This window comes from Lepidochelys olivacea (genome assembly GCF_965140295.1).
Source record: "Lepidochelys olivacea isolate rLepOli2 genome assembly, chromosome: 5".
NCBI lineage: Eukaryota > Metazoa > Chordata > Testudines > Cheloniidae > Lepidochelys > Lepidochelys olivacea.
Window position 1 is genome coordinate 20,170,261 of NC_140415.1, and position 16,125 is coordinate 20,186,385.

Here is a 16,125-nt window from a genome sequence, read left to right on the forward strand (position 1 = left end):
GCAGGTTAATTGGAGTCAGGTGTTCTCATTAGCCTAATGGCTTCAACTGACTCTTTGCAGGCTAATTGGAGTCATGTGTCCACCCTAGCCTGGAGCAGCCCCTGCTCTGGTCAGTCAGGGAACAGAAAACCGCTTATCCAGTGGCCAGTATATCTGCCTTCTACTACTCTGCTGTACCAAACTGGCCTGGGTCTATCACAATATATATAAATATATATGAATATATAAAACCAAGAGGTAAACAGTGCACTAAAACAGGAGCCAATACATCACTGTATGGTAAAATACTATAAAAACACAGAAATGAATGATATTTTTAAAAATCACAGTGTGATAACGATCAGTACAGTAAGCCTCTCTTGGGAACACACAGGCTTCCTAGAGAATGTCTACCTTGGCTATCAATGCCTTTATAAACACACTTTCTGTAGGGCCATGTGTGGAGCACAGGGTAAGATCTTGAGAGTCTGCTCGTCTACAGGGATTTAAATACAGAGATTGTGTTATCAGTGATAAAAGTTCATTTTAGTTTATTTGAGGGTAAGGAGAAGAATAAATAGCAATTAACACCAAATTTAACAGCACTGCTATTTTATACAGCCTATTCCTAACAGTGGCAGGAGGACGTACTTGCATTGCCATGAAATGTTACATATCTGACTGAATGCAAAAAGCTGGAAAAGCAGGTTAATCTATATACTGCACAACACAGAAGATGGCCCTGCTGAGGGTACCTTGCTAGGTGTTAGAAGGCCTCAGTTCAATTCTTGGCTCTGACTGGATGACCTGGGGAAAGTCACTTTGACCAAATTTTTCAAACGTGGTCACTAACTTGGGGTGCCTCCATTTTTGGCTGTCCCACTGCAGAAACCTACCACGTGGCTTCAGGGGTGCACACAGTTTCTGTTGAGTCAAATTGGAGTTTCTGTCTATCTTGGCATTTACTTCCTGCATGGTAGTATCTCAGGGCCAGGTTTTTACAGGTATTTAGACAGACAGGTGCCTTGTGGGATTTTCAAAAGTGTCTAGCCACCTAACTCCCATTGATTTCAGGCAATTTGAAAAATCTCACTTAGCTGTATTTTAGGCTCCTAAGTACCTTTACATATCTGGGCCACAGTTTCTCAAATATAGTGGGTGCTTAGCCCCTCTGAAAATCAGGCCCTCATCTCAGATTGACCTACTAAATTTAGAGGCCACCTCTGAAACGTTGGGCCTGAATCTCTCTTTACCTCAGTTTCTTTCTCTAAAATGGAGGTGCTGTGACTTCCCTTCCTCACAGGAGTGTGGTGAGGCTAATTGTATTCATGACTATGGATTGGGAGGAGAGAGGATTGACTAGGGCAGTGGTTTTCAAACTTTTTTTCTGGTGACTTCTCTGAAGACAATTGTTGATGCCTCTGACACAACGGAGCTGGGGATGAGAGGTGTGGGAGGGGCTCAGGGCTGGGGCAGAGGGTTGGGAAGGGGGTGAGGGCTGCGGGGTGGGGCTGGGATTTCAGGAGTGTGGTGAGGCTAATTGTATTCATTACTATGGATTGGGAGGAGAGAGGATTGACTAGGGCAGTGGTTTTCAAACCTTGTTTTCTGGTGACTCCTCTGAAGACAATTGTTGATGCCTGTGACCCATCGGAGCTGGGGATGAGGGGTTCAGGGTGTTGGGGGGGGCTCTGGGCTGGGGGTTGGGGTGTGGAAGGGAGTCAGCGCTCTGGGCTGGAGGTTCAGACTCTGGGGTAGGGCTGGGGATGAGGGGTTTGGGGTGCAAGAAGGGGCTCTGGGTTTTGGGGGGCTCAAGGCTGGGGCAGGGGCTTGGAGCATGGGCTTACCTCAGGTGGCTTCTGGTCAGCAGTACAGTGGGGGTGCTAAGGCAGGCTTCTTGCCTGTCCTGGCACTGAGGACCGTGTTGCGCCCCGGAAGCAGCCAGCAGCAGGTCCAGCTCCTAGGTGGAGGCACGCAAGCAGCTCTGTGTGGCTCTCGCCCGCAGGCACCACCACCCCAGCTCCCATTGGCCGGGAACTGGCCAATGAGAGTGCAGAGCCAGTGCTCAGGGTGGGGACAGCGCATGGAGCCCTGTGTCCCTCCAACCTAGGAGCCGGACCAGCTGCTGGCCACTTCCAGGGTGCAGCACGGTGTCAGAACAGGTAGGGACTAGCCTGCCTTAGCCAGAGAGCACTGCCAATAGGACTTTTAATGGCTCAGTTGGCGGTGCTGACCAGAGCCACCATGACCCAGTGCCTTACATTCTGCAACCCAATACTGGGTCACAACCCACAGTTTGAAAACCACTGGACTAGGGAGACAGCATCATCCCTTATGGAACCTATATAAGATAAAGGTATAAAATAACATAGAGCCAGTCAACATGGGTATTTTTTCCCTTCCACTATGGTGGGGAAAGGAAGCCTTCGGGAAAGCTTCAAGCATATTGCCCAAGAATTTTACCATTAATGACAATATCGCAGATGCTGAGGGGACCCAAGTGCTACCTGGATTCTGTAATACCTTTGGGTTTAAAGGGTCATATCTCCTTCATATTCAGTTAGGGGACAACTCATCCTCCATTAAATTATATGAAGGAAATTCTGTGAGCAACAACTTTGAGTTTCCAATTTCTTATGCAGGTTTTCTCCCAATTTGGCCCTAAATGGATTATTAAAGAGGGACTGTAGTGAATGTTATTTGAATTCTTGTGTTCTTATTTAATAAAGGTAGTATTTGCTCGTGGATCAGGAGATATGGAATAAGTTACCAGATTTCCTCTGTGATCTTGGGCAAGTCACTTTCTCTTTCTGCGCTTCAGTTCCCGCATCTGTAAAATGGAGATAATACTTTTCTCCCAGTCTTTTCTTGGACTGTAAACTCTCTGGGACAGGGACTTTCTCCCACTATGTATGTACGGTGCCTAGTGCAATAGCATCGTGATTTTGGCTGAGTCACAACATGCTACTGTAAACATTATTACTTAAGGATTCTATTTAGTATGAAATATTCTCATATATTTAAAAACTGATCTGTTTTCTCAATCTGGACAGCAATTGAAATATGATCATGGGCTATTCCCTGAGGTGTTCCCATAAAGAAAATCCTAGTGTATGGGGTAGGATGAATGAACCATAAACACATATTTTGTTTACGTGTGGTTATATTGGTCTTAATGCACCCTGCTCCCCATGTTAAACATTAACGTTCTCTTTTATATACTTGCTACTCATTAGGATCACATCATTAGAGCTTGACTACATAATTAAATTTCGTTAACTGTAAAACACAGGAATCCAAGCTTTCTGAACTTCAAAGCCCCCTTGCCAGGTATAACAAACAGACATTGAGGCATACAGTTGAGTACGTGCCAGGAGTTACTCTATTAGGCAGATAACAGGATAATCAGGCATTTTAGTGGAGATAGTTAAAAGATAAAAATTGGAAGCAGATAGTCAACTGCTTAGTTTGCTGATTTGCACAGCTCTACAGTACAGACGTCTTCCACATAAATTTAACCATTATTATTGTATTGCCCTTTTCCAAGAAAGGGTAAAGGAGATTTGTAGGAGCACTTAACACATGTAAATCCCCACCTCTCTAAACCAAAGCAGTCTGTTAAATGGGTCCATAAATTTTGTAAGTATTCTGTCCTTTTAGAAACCATACCTTTTTTTACTTTTAATGTAATTAAACCTTATTATAACACAACTGTTGCGAACCAAACATTTAATATACTCTACGTGGGTGTTTATAAGAAAGAGGGTGATCGTCATTGGGTTAATGTAGGCAGAAGGTCTGTATAAAGTACAGTGCCATATCATGAAATTGTCAGTTGTTTTCTCAAACATAAGCTGAGGCCATTTCATCCCTTAAAATACCCAATTCCACATTTGGGTGCTAAAATCAGCACCTACACATCCAAATACCTGTCTGAGGCACCTGTGACAATCTCAGCGTCTGCAGCGTTGTTGTAGCCATGTTGATCCTGGTATAAGCGTGAGACAAGGTGGGTGAGGTAATATTGGACCAACTGCTGTTGGTGAGAGAGACAAGCTTTCAAGCTCACACAGAGCTCTTCTGGAGCTTGAAATGCAAGTGTCTGCCTTTGAATGTTTGGCTGTTGTTTTAACTTTATTTGTTTGGGTTTTTTTTAATCTTCACTGCTGGGTGATGATATACCAACAAACTCTGTCAAGGTTTTACTGATAGAGAAGCATATAAAGCCTTCAGTACCTTCTCCCAGATACTTGAAGGCTCCAGCCTGCAAGGTGCTAACCTCTTCACATAAAATAATCCCTAACTTTAAGTACATGAATAATCCTGTTGATATCATTGGGACTGTTCATGTGCTTAAAGATAAGGAAGCACGTTGGTGGATTGGGCCTGGAGACTTTAGCACCTCACAGGATCGAGCCCATACTGGTCATCATCTCATGTCCTATGACCTGCAAAAACAGTTGAGACTGACCAAATTATTTTTGCACTCCATCACATGGTCCCATCTTGACCTGGTTGGGAGCCAGGAATTCTCTATACTAGAACCTCATTTGTGGAACAATCTCACTGAGTAAGCAAACAACTTCTGTGGCCAACTACTGGCAGGATTAGGTCTTCAGTTTGTACTGTTTAAATAGAGTTCCTTATGAACAACTTTGATGCAATATATTGCATTTTGTTTCTCTAGCTATTGCATGCAGAACACCTTCAATAAATTAATTACATAAAAGGTGCCTATTGTGCAATTTATTATATGATTATTGTACAAAGCTCTAGTTGAAAATTAATTAGGTTGGATAGTACTTAACTCCCATATTCTAGAGTTAATATTCCTGCACTGGCCCACTCCTTTTATGATTCTTGTCATAATGCTGTGATGTTGCATCACTGCCAATTTAACTACACTTCTACCAGTATGATGAATAAGGAAAAATGAAAATTGCATTTGGCACTTTTAATCAGATAATTATTTTTAAGAAACTAGCAGGAATGTTAAATACATTTCCCAGTTTTTTCCATCTGTTCCAACCGACGTGCAAGACTGGCACTGAAATAACGAGGCAGATCTCATGAATATGCCTCATAATGAATATTTCAGGATTATCAGTGTACAAAGAGGTATATGCAATATCTGTTTTGCAGGACATCTGGTTGTAACATGTGCCTCATTAAGTTACACCTGTAAATTTGAGGTCAATTTTTAAAGCAGTAATGGTAATAAAGAATTCAATGAATAAGATTATTAAGGGTGCCAGGTGTTGGATGTTGTAAGTACTAGTATATTGCTCAGATGCTGGTAACCTATTGTTAATTAGTATAGCTCCAAAATTTCTGGTGTAGTGTGTCTAGAAGCACAGTTATAGTTAAATCACTAGTAAAGTTGTTGTGCATGAAATGTCTTTTCCCTGTTGCTTAAAAGAATACTCTAGTAATGGTACTTGAGGGATATAATGAGCTTTAAATAATTCCACAATTTTTAGTGGGCAAACTAAACTGCATAGAATGTAAACCACCTTGAAAGTTTGCCTAAGAGTCAAACCGATCCTGAACGTCTTTTTTCAGTGTGTGTGGGGGGGGAAATCACCTTTTTTTCCTTTTTAAATTTTGTGCCCTTGCCAATTTGTCGTAAGTGGAGATGCATGAGATGATCCAGAAAAGAGCAAATGTAGGGCCAGATCCTGCCCAGCCCTGTGACTGGTGGGCACTAGGATACAGGGAGTAAGCAGAAGGAATTTTCCCATCCTTGAATGGTCAAGCACAATTGCTGCCTCTGTACTAAAAGGAAGTTTTAGGTAGCTGGTTAAATTAGTTCTCTGGCTGCTTTTGTGCCATTAGTCTCACAAAACAGCCAGAATCTGGCCTGATGTAGATAATTTGGTTAAAAGGGACAAGAGGCCTGATCCAAAGTCCAAATTCGATAAGAAGACTCATATAGATTTCAGTGGGATCTAGATGAAGCCCAAGGTGGCTATATACATGCATTTGAAGGGTGTAAACACAAGAGGTTAAAATAAAGTATTTAAAATAGCACTAATGGTTATGGGTACAATTTTCAAGTGTCCAAGGGCCACATTTCCACAGGTAATTAGGTGTCTAAAGATCCTGAAATCAATGGAATTAGTTGCATCAGTACTTTTGAAAATCCCATCAGGCACCTTGAGGCACCTAAATACTGTCTTTTTAAAAATCTGGCCCTAAGTGACTTAATAGTATAGTCTCTTTAAAAGTCTGTGGTACTTAAGAGCCTAAATAACTTAGATAGTTTTGAAAATGGAACTTAGGCTTCTAAGTCACTTCTGAAACATCTGGCACTGGCCACTTTTGGATGTTTTACCCTCTATCTAGCCAGATGAAATTAAGTATAGTCAGATAAAATTAAGAAAAGGAAAAGTTTAGCTGAATATCAGGAAAACTTCGTAATGGTGAAGGCTTTAAGATTGTGAAATGGTCTTCCAAGGGAAGTGGAGGAAGCCCTATTGCCTGATACATTTAAAATGAGATGGATTATGGAAAATGTGCTTTGGAGAACAATCCGGCCCTGGTACCTGGGTAATTAATTTAACAGGTCTTGCCCATCTCTTATTTCTAAGTTTCTGTAAATCAGGTTTACAAACTAAAAAGGTTTAGATAAAAGAAAAGGAGTACCTGTGGCACCTTAGAGACTAACCAATTTATTTGAGCATAAGCTTTCGTGAGCTACAGCTCACTTCATCGGATGCATACTGTGGAAACTGCAGAAGACATTATATACACAGAGACCATGAAACAATACCTCCTCCCACCCCACTCTCCTGCTGGTAATAGCTTATCTAAAGTGATCACTCTCCTTACAATGTGTATGATAATCAAGTTGGGCCATTTCCAGCACAAATCCAGGTTTTCTCACCCCCCCACCTTTTTTTTTTTTTTTCCAAAAAACACACACACAAACTCACTCTCCTGCTGGTAATAGCTCATCCAAACTGACCACTCTCCTTATAATGTGTATGATAATCAAGGTGGGCCATTTCCAGCATAAATCCAAGTTTAATCAGAACGTCGGGGGGGGGGAGTAGGAAAAAACAAGGGGAAATAGGCTACCTTGCGTAATGACTTAGCCACTCCCAGTCTCTATTTAAGCCTAAATTAATAGTATCCAATTTGCAAATTAATTCCAATTCAGCAGTTTCTCGCTGGAGTCTGGATTTGAAGTTTTTTGTTTTAAGATAGCGACCTTCATGTCTATAATTGCGTGACCAGAGAGACTGAAGTGTTCTCTGACTGGTTTATGAATGTTATAATTCTTGACATCTGATTTGTGTCCATTTACTCTTTTACGTAGAGACTGTCCAGTTTGACCAATGTACATGGCAGAGGGGCATTGCTGGCACATGATGGCATATATCACATTGGTGGATGTGCATGTGAACGAGCCTCTGATAGTGTGGCTGATGTTATTAGGCCCTGTGATGGTGTCCCCTGAATAGATATGTGGGCACAGTTGGCAACGGGCTTTGTTGCAAGGATAGGTTCCTGGGTTAGTGGTTCTGTTGTGTGGTATGTGGTTGTTGGTGAGTATTTGCTTCAGGTTGGGGGGCTGTCTGTAGGCAAGGACTGGCCTGTCTCCCAAGATTTGTGAGAGTGTTGGGTCATCCTTCAGGATAGGTTGTAGATCCTTCATAATGCGTTGGAGGGGTTTTAGTTGGGGGCTGAAGGTGACGGCTAGTGGCATTCTGTTATTTTCATTGCTAGGCCTGTCCTGTAGTAGGTGACTTCTGGGAACTCTTCTGGCTCTATCAATCTGTTTCTTCACTTCTGCAGGTGGGTATTGTAGTTGTAAGAATGCTTGATAGAGATCTTGTAGGTGTTTGTCTCTGTCTGAGGGGTTGGAGCAAATGCGGTTGTATCGCAGAGCTTGACTGTAGACAATGGATCGTGTGGTGTGGTCAGGGTGAAAGCTGGAGGCATGTAGGTAGGAATAGTGGTCAGTAGGTTTCCGGTATAGGGTGGTGTTTATGTGACCATCGTTTATTAGCACTGTAGTGTCCAGGGAGTGGATCTCTTGTGTGGACTGGACCAGGCTGAGGTTGATGGTGGGATGGAAATTGTTGAAATCATGGTGGAATTCCTCAAGGGCTTCTTTTCCATGGGTCCAGATGATGAAGATGTCATCAATATAGCGCAAGTAGAGTAGGGGCGTTAGGGGACGAGAGCTGAGGAAGCGTTGTTCTAAATCAGCCATAAAAATGTTGGCATACTGTGGGGCCATAGCAGTGCCACTGATCTGAAAGTATACATTGTCCCCAAATGTAAAATAGTTATGGGTAAGGACAAAGTCACAAAGTTCAGCAACCAGGTTAGCCGTGACATTATCGGGGATAGTGTTCTTGACGGCTTGTAGTCCATCTTTGTGTGGAATGTTGGTGTAGAGGGCTTCTACATCCATAGTGGCCAGGATGGTGTTATCAGGAAGATCACCGATGGATTGAAGTTTCCTCAGGAAGTCAGTGGTGTCTCGAAGGTAACTGGGAGTGCTGGTAGTGTAGGGCCTGAGGAGGGAGTCTACATAGCCAGACAATCCTGCTGTCAGGGTGCCAATGCCTGAGATGATGGGGCGCCCAGGATTTCCAGGTTTATGGATCTTGGGTAGTAGATAGAATATCCCAGGTCTGGGTTCCAGGGGTGTGTCTGTGCGGATTTGATCTTGTGCTTTTTCAGGAAGTTTCTTGAGCAAATGCTGTAGTTCCTTTTGGTAACTCTCAGTGGGATCATAGGGTAATGGCTTGTAGAAAGTGGTGTTGGAGAGCTGCCGAGCAGCCTCTTTTTCATATTCTGACCTATTCATGGTGACAACAGCACCTCCTTTGTCAGCCTTTTTGATTATGATGTCAGAGTTCTTTCTGAGGCTGTGGATGGCATTGTGTTCTGCACGTCTGAGGTTATGGGGCAAGTGATGCTGCTTTTCCATTATTTCAGCCCGTGCACGTCGGCGGAAGCACTCTATGTAGAAGTCCAGTCTGCTGTTTCGACCTTCAGAAGGAGTCCACCTAGAATCCTTCTTTTTGTAGTGTTGGTAGGGAGGTCTCTGTGGATTAGTATGTTGTTCAGAGGTATGTTGGAAATATTCCTTGAGTCGGAGACGTAGAAAATAGGATTCTAGGTCACCACAGAACTGTATCATGTTCCTGGGGGTGGAGGGGCAGAAGGAGAGGCCCCGAGATAGGACAGCTTCTTCTGCTGGGCTGAGAGTATAGTTGGATAGGTTAACAATATTGCTGGGTGGGTTGAGGGAACCATTGCTGTGGCCCCTTGTAGCATGTAGTAGTTTAGAAAGTTTAGTGTCCTTTTTCTTTTGTAGAGAAGCAAAGTGTGCATTGTAAATGGCTTGTCTAGTTTTAGTAAATTCCATCCACGAGGAAGTTTGTGTGGAAGGTTGTTTTTTTATGAGAGTATCCAGTTCTGAGAGCTCATTCTTAATCTTTCCCTGTTTGCTGTAGAGGATGTTGATCAGGTGATTCCGCAGTTTCTTTGAGAGCGTGTGGCACAAGCTGTCAGCATAGTCTGTGTGGAATGTAGATTGTAATGGATTTTTTACCTTCAGTCCTTTTAGTACGATGTCCATCTGTTTGCATTTGGATTTGTGCTGGAAATGGCCCACCTTGATTATCATGCACATTGTAGGGAGAGTGGTCACTTTGGATGAACTATTAGCAGCAGGAGAGTGAGTCTGTGTGTGTATGGGGGTGAGAAAACCTGGATTTGTGCTGGAAATGGCCCACCTTGATTATCATGCACATTGTAGGGAGAGTGGTCACTTTGGATGAACTATTAGCAGCAGGAGAGTGAGTCTGTGTGTGTATGGGGGTGAGAAAACCTGGATTTGTGCTGGAAATGGCCCACCTTGATTATCATGCACATTGTAGGGAGAGTGGTCACTTTGGATGAACTATTACCAGCAGAAGAGTGAGTTTGTGTGTGTATGGGGGTGGGGGGTGAGAAAACCTGGATTTGTGCTGGAAATGGCCCACCTTGATTATCATACACATTGTAAGGAGAGTGATCACTTTAGATAAGCTATTACCAGCAGGAGAGTGGGGTGGGAGGAGGTATTGTTTCATGGTCTCTGTGTATATGATGTCTTCTGCAGTTTCCACAGTATGCATCCGATGAAGTGAGCTGTAGCTCACGAAAGCTTATGCTCAAATAAATTGGTTAGTCTCTAAGGTGCCACAAGTACTCCTTTTCTTTTTGCGAATACAGACTAACACAGCTGTTATTCTGAAACCTGTCATTATGCAAGGTTTAGATAAGCATCTAAAAATTGCTAAACTTCAGAAACTTTTCAAGTTTGCTTTCCTGCTAGCAATAATACTGTGTACAGCAAACTGGACTGATGCACTTGGGAGGGGAACATCTCCTGTGTAATTCTGTAGTTGCTATAGTGATTGATTAAATTAAAAATAACTTGTAAATTCAAAATCCTAATTGTACTGACAACAATCTAAATGTGGTTAGAACAGTGAGTCACACTCCAGATTATGTGTCTCAAATAAGGATTTAATTTAAATTTAACAAGGCAATTATTACACAGTAAGTTAATTCAATACCATTTGATTAACAAAAACTTGTTGCTTGAGCTTTAACAGTGTTTAGATAGATCTATATCTATTACATAGTTAAATCTCTGCTGTGTACTTGGTGCTAATAATTAACATACAATAACTATTGTATATAAATGTACCTTTCTAGATTTGTTGAGATGGCCATTGGACATTTATTACATAGCAGCTGATTATTATATGCATATACCATAGATAGAAGGTTAGCAACCGTCTAACAAATACATATTTATAGGTACTGTATCTGTTTTGTATATTACCTTCTACAAATATGTTTTAATAATTGTTTAATGTGCAATAAAATCCAGTGCATGTAAACTGAGCGAGCAGTTAAAGCTTCTTTTAGGACACTAATTTAAAGTGTTTCCAAAATTTGTTTTCCAAATGTTGCTTTTTGTCTCAGTCAATAAGTCCAGTAAATCAGAATGAGACAGGTTTTTTATTTCATACATTTTTATCAACTTTAGACACAAATGGCCTGATTTTCAGACTTGCTCAGGAACCCCAGATCCCATGAAAAATCAACAGGAACTGTGGGTGCTCAACTAATTTTCAAAATCCAGCTGTGGATAAAGCTTCTAAAACGTTATTTTTACTGTCAAAGGTAATACAAGAATGAAACTTCAAATGTTATTTTTGCTAATCTTGTATATAGTTCTGAAAATATAGGCAATTCTTTACAAAACCTATCAGAAACATCCCCTGCCCTGCAGAGCTTTCAGTCTCTGACAGACGACAATGAAAGATAGAACAGAGATGGAGCAACACTTTAGGTAAAGGTAGATGTGGACAGATTATTGTAGGAAGGATTTCCAGAATGAATGGGTTTAGGGTTGGATTTGAAGGAAATACAGGGCTCTTGAACCAGAATTGGAAGAGTTTTCAAGCATAGAAGAAGGTGTGAAGGTAAGAGTATTTAAGGGGATGGAAGGAAGCATAAAGGGAAAAGAGATTTGTGGTAGTGTATGAAATGAGAGACTATAGAGAGAAATAAGGTCACAGACTGACTGGGGTGAGATTCAATAGAGCTTTGAATGTAAGGACAAAAAACTTGAGTTTGAAGCAATAGGTCAGAAGCTAATGAAGAGGCAGATGATGGGATGTAGTCAGTGGAAGAGGAAGGCAATGCAGCCTCTGCATTTTGGATAGATTGAAGAGGGGAGAAGTAAGAGGCAGGGATATCATAGAGGAGAAGGATATAGTAATCAAGGGAGAAATGACTAGCATGTGGGAAAGGATATAATGGGTTAGGAAGAGACAATGAATTTGGGTGGCAATATAGAGAAGGAAATTACAGGACTCAAGGTGAGGGAAGAGGAAGAGAGAAGGGAATCAAGGATGACACCGAATTGGTGAGCCAGGGAGATGGGGAGCAAATTGTATTTGTCAGTGGCACTAGAGAAAGGAAGAAGTAGAGAAGGATTAACAGGAAAACCGAGTTGGACTATTTTGCACAGCTTTAATTTGATTGGAATCATAGAGGATAGGGGTGTATGGGACCTCTTGGGGTAGCTAGTCCAACCACTTGTGTAACAAGAACATAATTATAGAAATAAGGATATTTTAAAAAAATGAGGAACGCCTCATTCCCTCTGCTCCCTCTCCACAAAAAGGAATCCCCAAAGTGTGGGAATAGCAGAAACCCTTAAACTTCTGTTCCTAAGCCAGTCTCTAACCAATGGAGGTAAGGAAGAAATGTTGCCTCTCAGCCAATTATTCCATAACTTCCAACTGTTGTATTTCTTGCACCTTGGTCTGAAGTATCTGGTACTAGCCATTGTCAGAGACAGGATACTGGACAAGATGTACTGCTGAGCTCACTGGATATGGCAATTCATATGTTTCTACCCATAATATATTCTACCTTATACTGACCTTCAGCACTTCTAAGTTTTCATACCAACCTCTTTAGGCAAACAGTGTTACAGCAGAATTTTCCCCTCCTTATCATCAGAATTTTTTCTCTCATCTCCAGTATGAAACTGTCACTTTAAAAAAATATTGATTCCACTAGTATTTGAGCGGGGGGAAACCACCTAAATATCAATGTCCTATTCTTTAAGAAGTATTTGTAGAATTACCATGTTGTCCCTTAAATACTCTGGGACAAATTCATGCCTTGTGCCTGGCTTAGGTAATCAAGAACCTGGCAAAGAGCTGTCTCCATCTACACCAGACATCTGTCCCAGATCCTACTCCATCTGATTTTAGATCTAGATAGTGCAACAGTCAGCAATATTTGTACTGGTGGATGCTCTCTTAGCAATTGACAGAGGGCAAACAGTCTTACTGACTCTGTGTGTCCCCATACACTCAACACTCTCACAACTGCAGATTTTGCCGTAGGATCTAGCCCTTGCCACAGAACTCTGATGCAAAATCAAAGCTTTCGTTTTTTCTGAAAACAAAATTTCTGGACTTTATGGTTGGCAAAAGCCACAACTGTCCCTTACCCAGCTGCCACAGTTAACACCTTCCCCTCAAGAACTTCTACATATTGTTTTCAATGTAAAATTTTGCAGCACATGGGATATTGAAAAATTGAGGTGTCCTTAAACCACGATTTGAGGACTTCAATGGCTCAGACATAGGTGAGAGGTTTTTCGCAGGAGTGGGTGGGTGAAATTCTGTGGCCTGCGTTGTGCAGGAGGTCAGACTAGATGATCATAATGGTCCCTTCTGACCTTAATATCTATGAATCTATAAAAATGCATTGAATTTAATATTAAAATAAAACAAAGAAGATAGTGCTGGCTGCTTTATTTGGTTTCATATTTAATCACATAAAATCCTCCCTCTTAATTTATTTAAAGCTGCCACAGAATCCAGGGGCCTTGCTGCAGAAATTAGGTCAAGTTAGCTGCGAAATACACAGGGTCTTGATAATAACTTGTTGATGACTCAGCTTTGCGACCTGGCAACAGTAGGAGATAGTTCTCCAAGCTGGCTCTGATCCTTCCTCTCAGACTGATCCCAGAGGGTCATGATAACCAGCTGCACCTCCATCTCAAGCTATCACTTGTGGGTATCTTCAAGTCTCTATTTTCTCTTCTAATGTTTTCAATATATATAGTCAAAACTTTGTTATCCACATGTTGGGGAAATAGGGGGTGCCAGTTAGCCAAAAATTCCAGTTAACTAAGAGTTATACTTACCAATGGAATACCATTTTCAAAGAATTAAAATACAATAAAATGAATAAGGTATTAAATAGTATACAGGTACTCACCAATCCCGTAGTATACTGCACTGCAGAGTGGTTGGTTTCTTGAAGCACTTAGGTGTATACAGGTAAAGTTTTCTATACAGTAGGCTATCTTATGACACTACATATCACTATGAGCAGCGCATGGTGTACACCCAGATCACTAAAAATACACTTAACATTAAAACGATACTGAACATAGGATTCAGAAGGCACTTCAAAATCTTGCAATGCCTCATGGTTATCATTATCAACTTCAATTATCATTGCAGATGTAGAAGTTGTAGGAGATTGGGCTGAATCTGTAATGACCCTATGACACCCTGCGGCTTTTTTGAATAAATCCCTGATATCAGCTTGCTTACTTGTCGTCTGCCTCTTTTGCATAAAAGTAGAGTGCAGAATGTGCAGTTGCATAACCTCCTGGGCAGTACACTCGTCCCGGTTACTAGATGGAAGATTTGTAGTGGGAGATATCAGAACTGCCGGTTAATAGAGCTTTCTGTTTGCTAAAGTGCTGGATAACAAAGCTTTTACTGTACCTAAAATCACTTAGAAAATTGGGAGGCATAATGGACTTGAATGACACCAATATGTAGACTGTACCCAGATCTACATTTTCTTCACATCAAATGCAAAGAGTATTATCTCACAGCTATCCCAGGGCCTATTCACAACAAGGGCCTGGATGAAGAAGAGCCAGATTAAGCTACATCCTGGCAAAACATGAGAGATACTAAAGGAAGAAGGAAATGTGTAAAAGCACTAGCCATAAGAACAGCCATACTGGGTCAGACCAATGGTCCATCTAACCCAGTATCCTGTCTTCCAGCAGTGGCCAGTGTCAGATGTTTCAGAGGGAGGGAACAGAACAGGACAATTATGTAGTGACCCATTCTGTGTTGTCTAGTCCCACCTTCTGGCAGTTGTAAATTTAGGGAAATTCAGAGGACCAAGTTGCATCCCCGACCATCTTGGCTAATAGCCATTGATAGACCTATTGTCTATGAACTTTTTGGTACCCAGCTATACTTTTAGCCTTCACAATATCCACTAGCAATGAGTTCCACAGGTTGACTGTGCATTGTGTGAAGAACTCCCTTATGTTTGTTTTAAACCTGCTGCCCATTAATATCATGGGTGACCCTGGTTTTTGTGTTATGTGAAGAGATAAATAACATTTTCCTATTCACTTTCTCTACACCATTCATGATTTTATAAACCTCTATCATACCCCCCTTAGTCATCTCTTTTCTAAACTGAACAGCCCTAGTCTTTTTAATCTCTCCTCATATAGTGAGAACTATCATACCATCATCAGTCAAGGGCATCTGCCCACAGCAGGCATGGACTGCTCTAGACTCTTCTCTGCTACTGGATACCCAAATAATATTTGCTCAAAAACACCTTTTTAAAACTAAGGCTGGCCAGGAGATCATGTCCCTACATGTGTAACTTGCCTGCTTCAGAGACCACCTCTTTGCCCAGTCAGAGGTTACAACTGTGGTCATACGGAACAATGGCACTGTCAACAACTAGGGTGAGTCTGATAGTCAGAGTTTCTTCGTGCAAGAGATAAACATAACTACAAAACTTACCACTGTCTGGATGAAATTCAAGTCCAATCTCTTCAGCTTAGTTTTATCTCAATGCAAGAAAGAAAGAAAAAACTTACAATTTTGTGGAGAAGAGGGAGAGAAACAAAGATGAACTATGTTTAGATTGTTCATTGGCTTTATGTAATTTTGAAAGACATTTAGATAAATGAATATGTATATAGAGAGATGAATTCATCTTTACCTTTCTTTATAAAACTATATTCTCAAGTGTCCATAAATTTGTTGCTCTTCTTTGAACCACAGACTCTATTTCTGAACCCAAGCACCCACCCTGACATACTTTGATGCCGTATCACTGGGCTAGCTCCCATTTAGCCATCCTAAAAAAATGAACGATATCTCAAAACAAGTTACTGCTAATGGTTTACAGCACCAATGTAGAGTGCTAAAGTTGTTTTCCTATGAATATAGATTACATTTTTTACATAGCAAGTAAACAGATGCATAAAGATGCATTATTTCATGAGCATAAAAAACCCTGGTACAAGTATAGTGCTTTTAATTTGTTTTTATGATTACTTGTAATTAATTAGCATCAAAAGTAAATTATCAACATAGCTAAAAACTGAAATTGTACCAGTAAATGCAGGAATGATTTAACTGGTTTATCTTTATACTAAGGTGGAAAAAAGAAATAATCTTTTTTTTAAGCTATACGTAAATTAAAGTGTCAAAAAATAGTGGCAACACAGCTAAAAATGTACCAAAAAAGAAATAATATTCT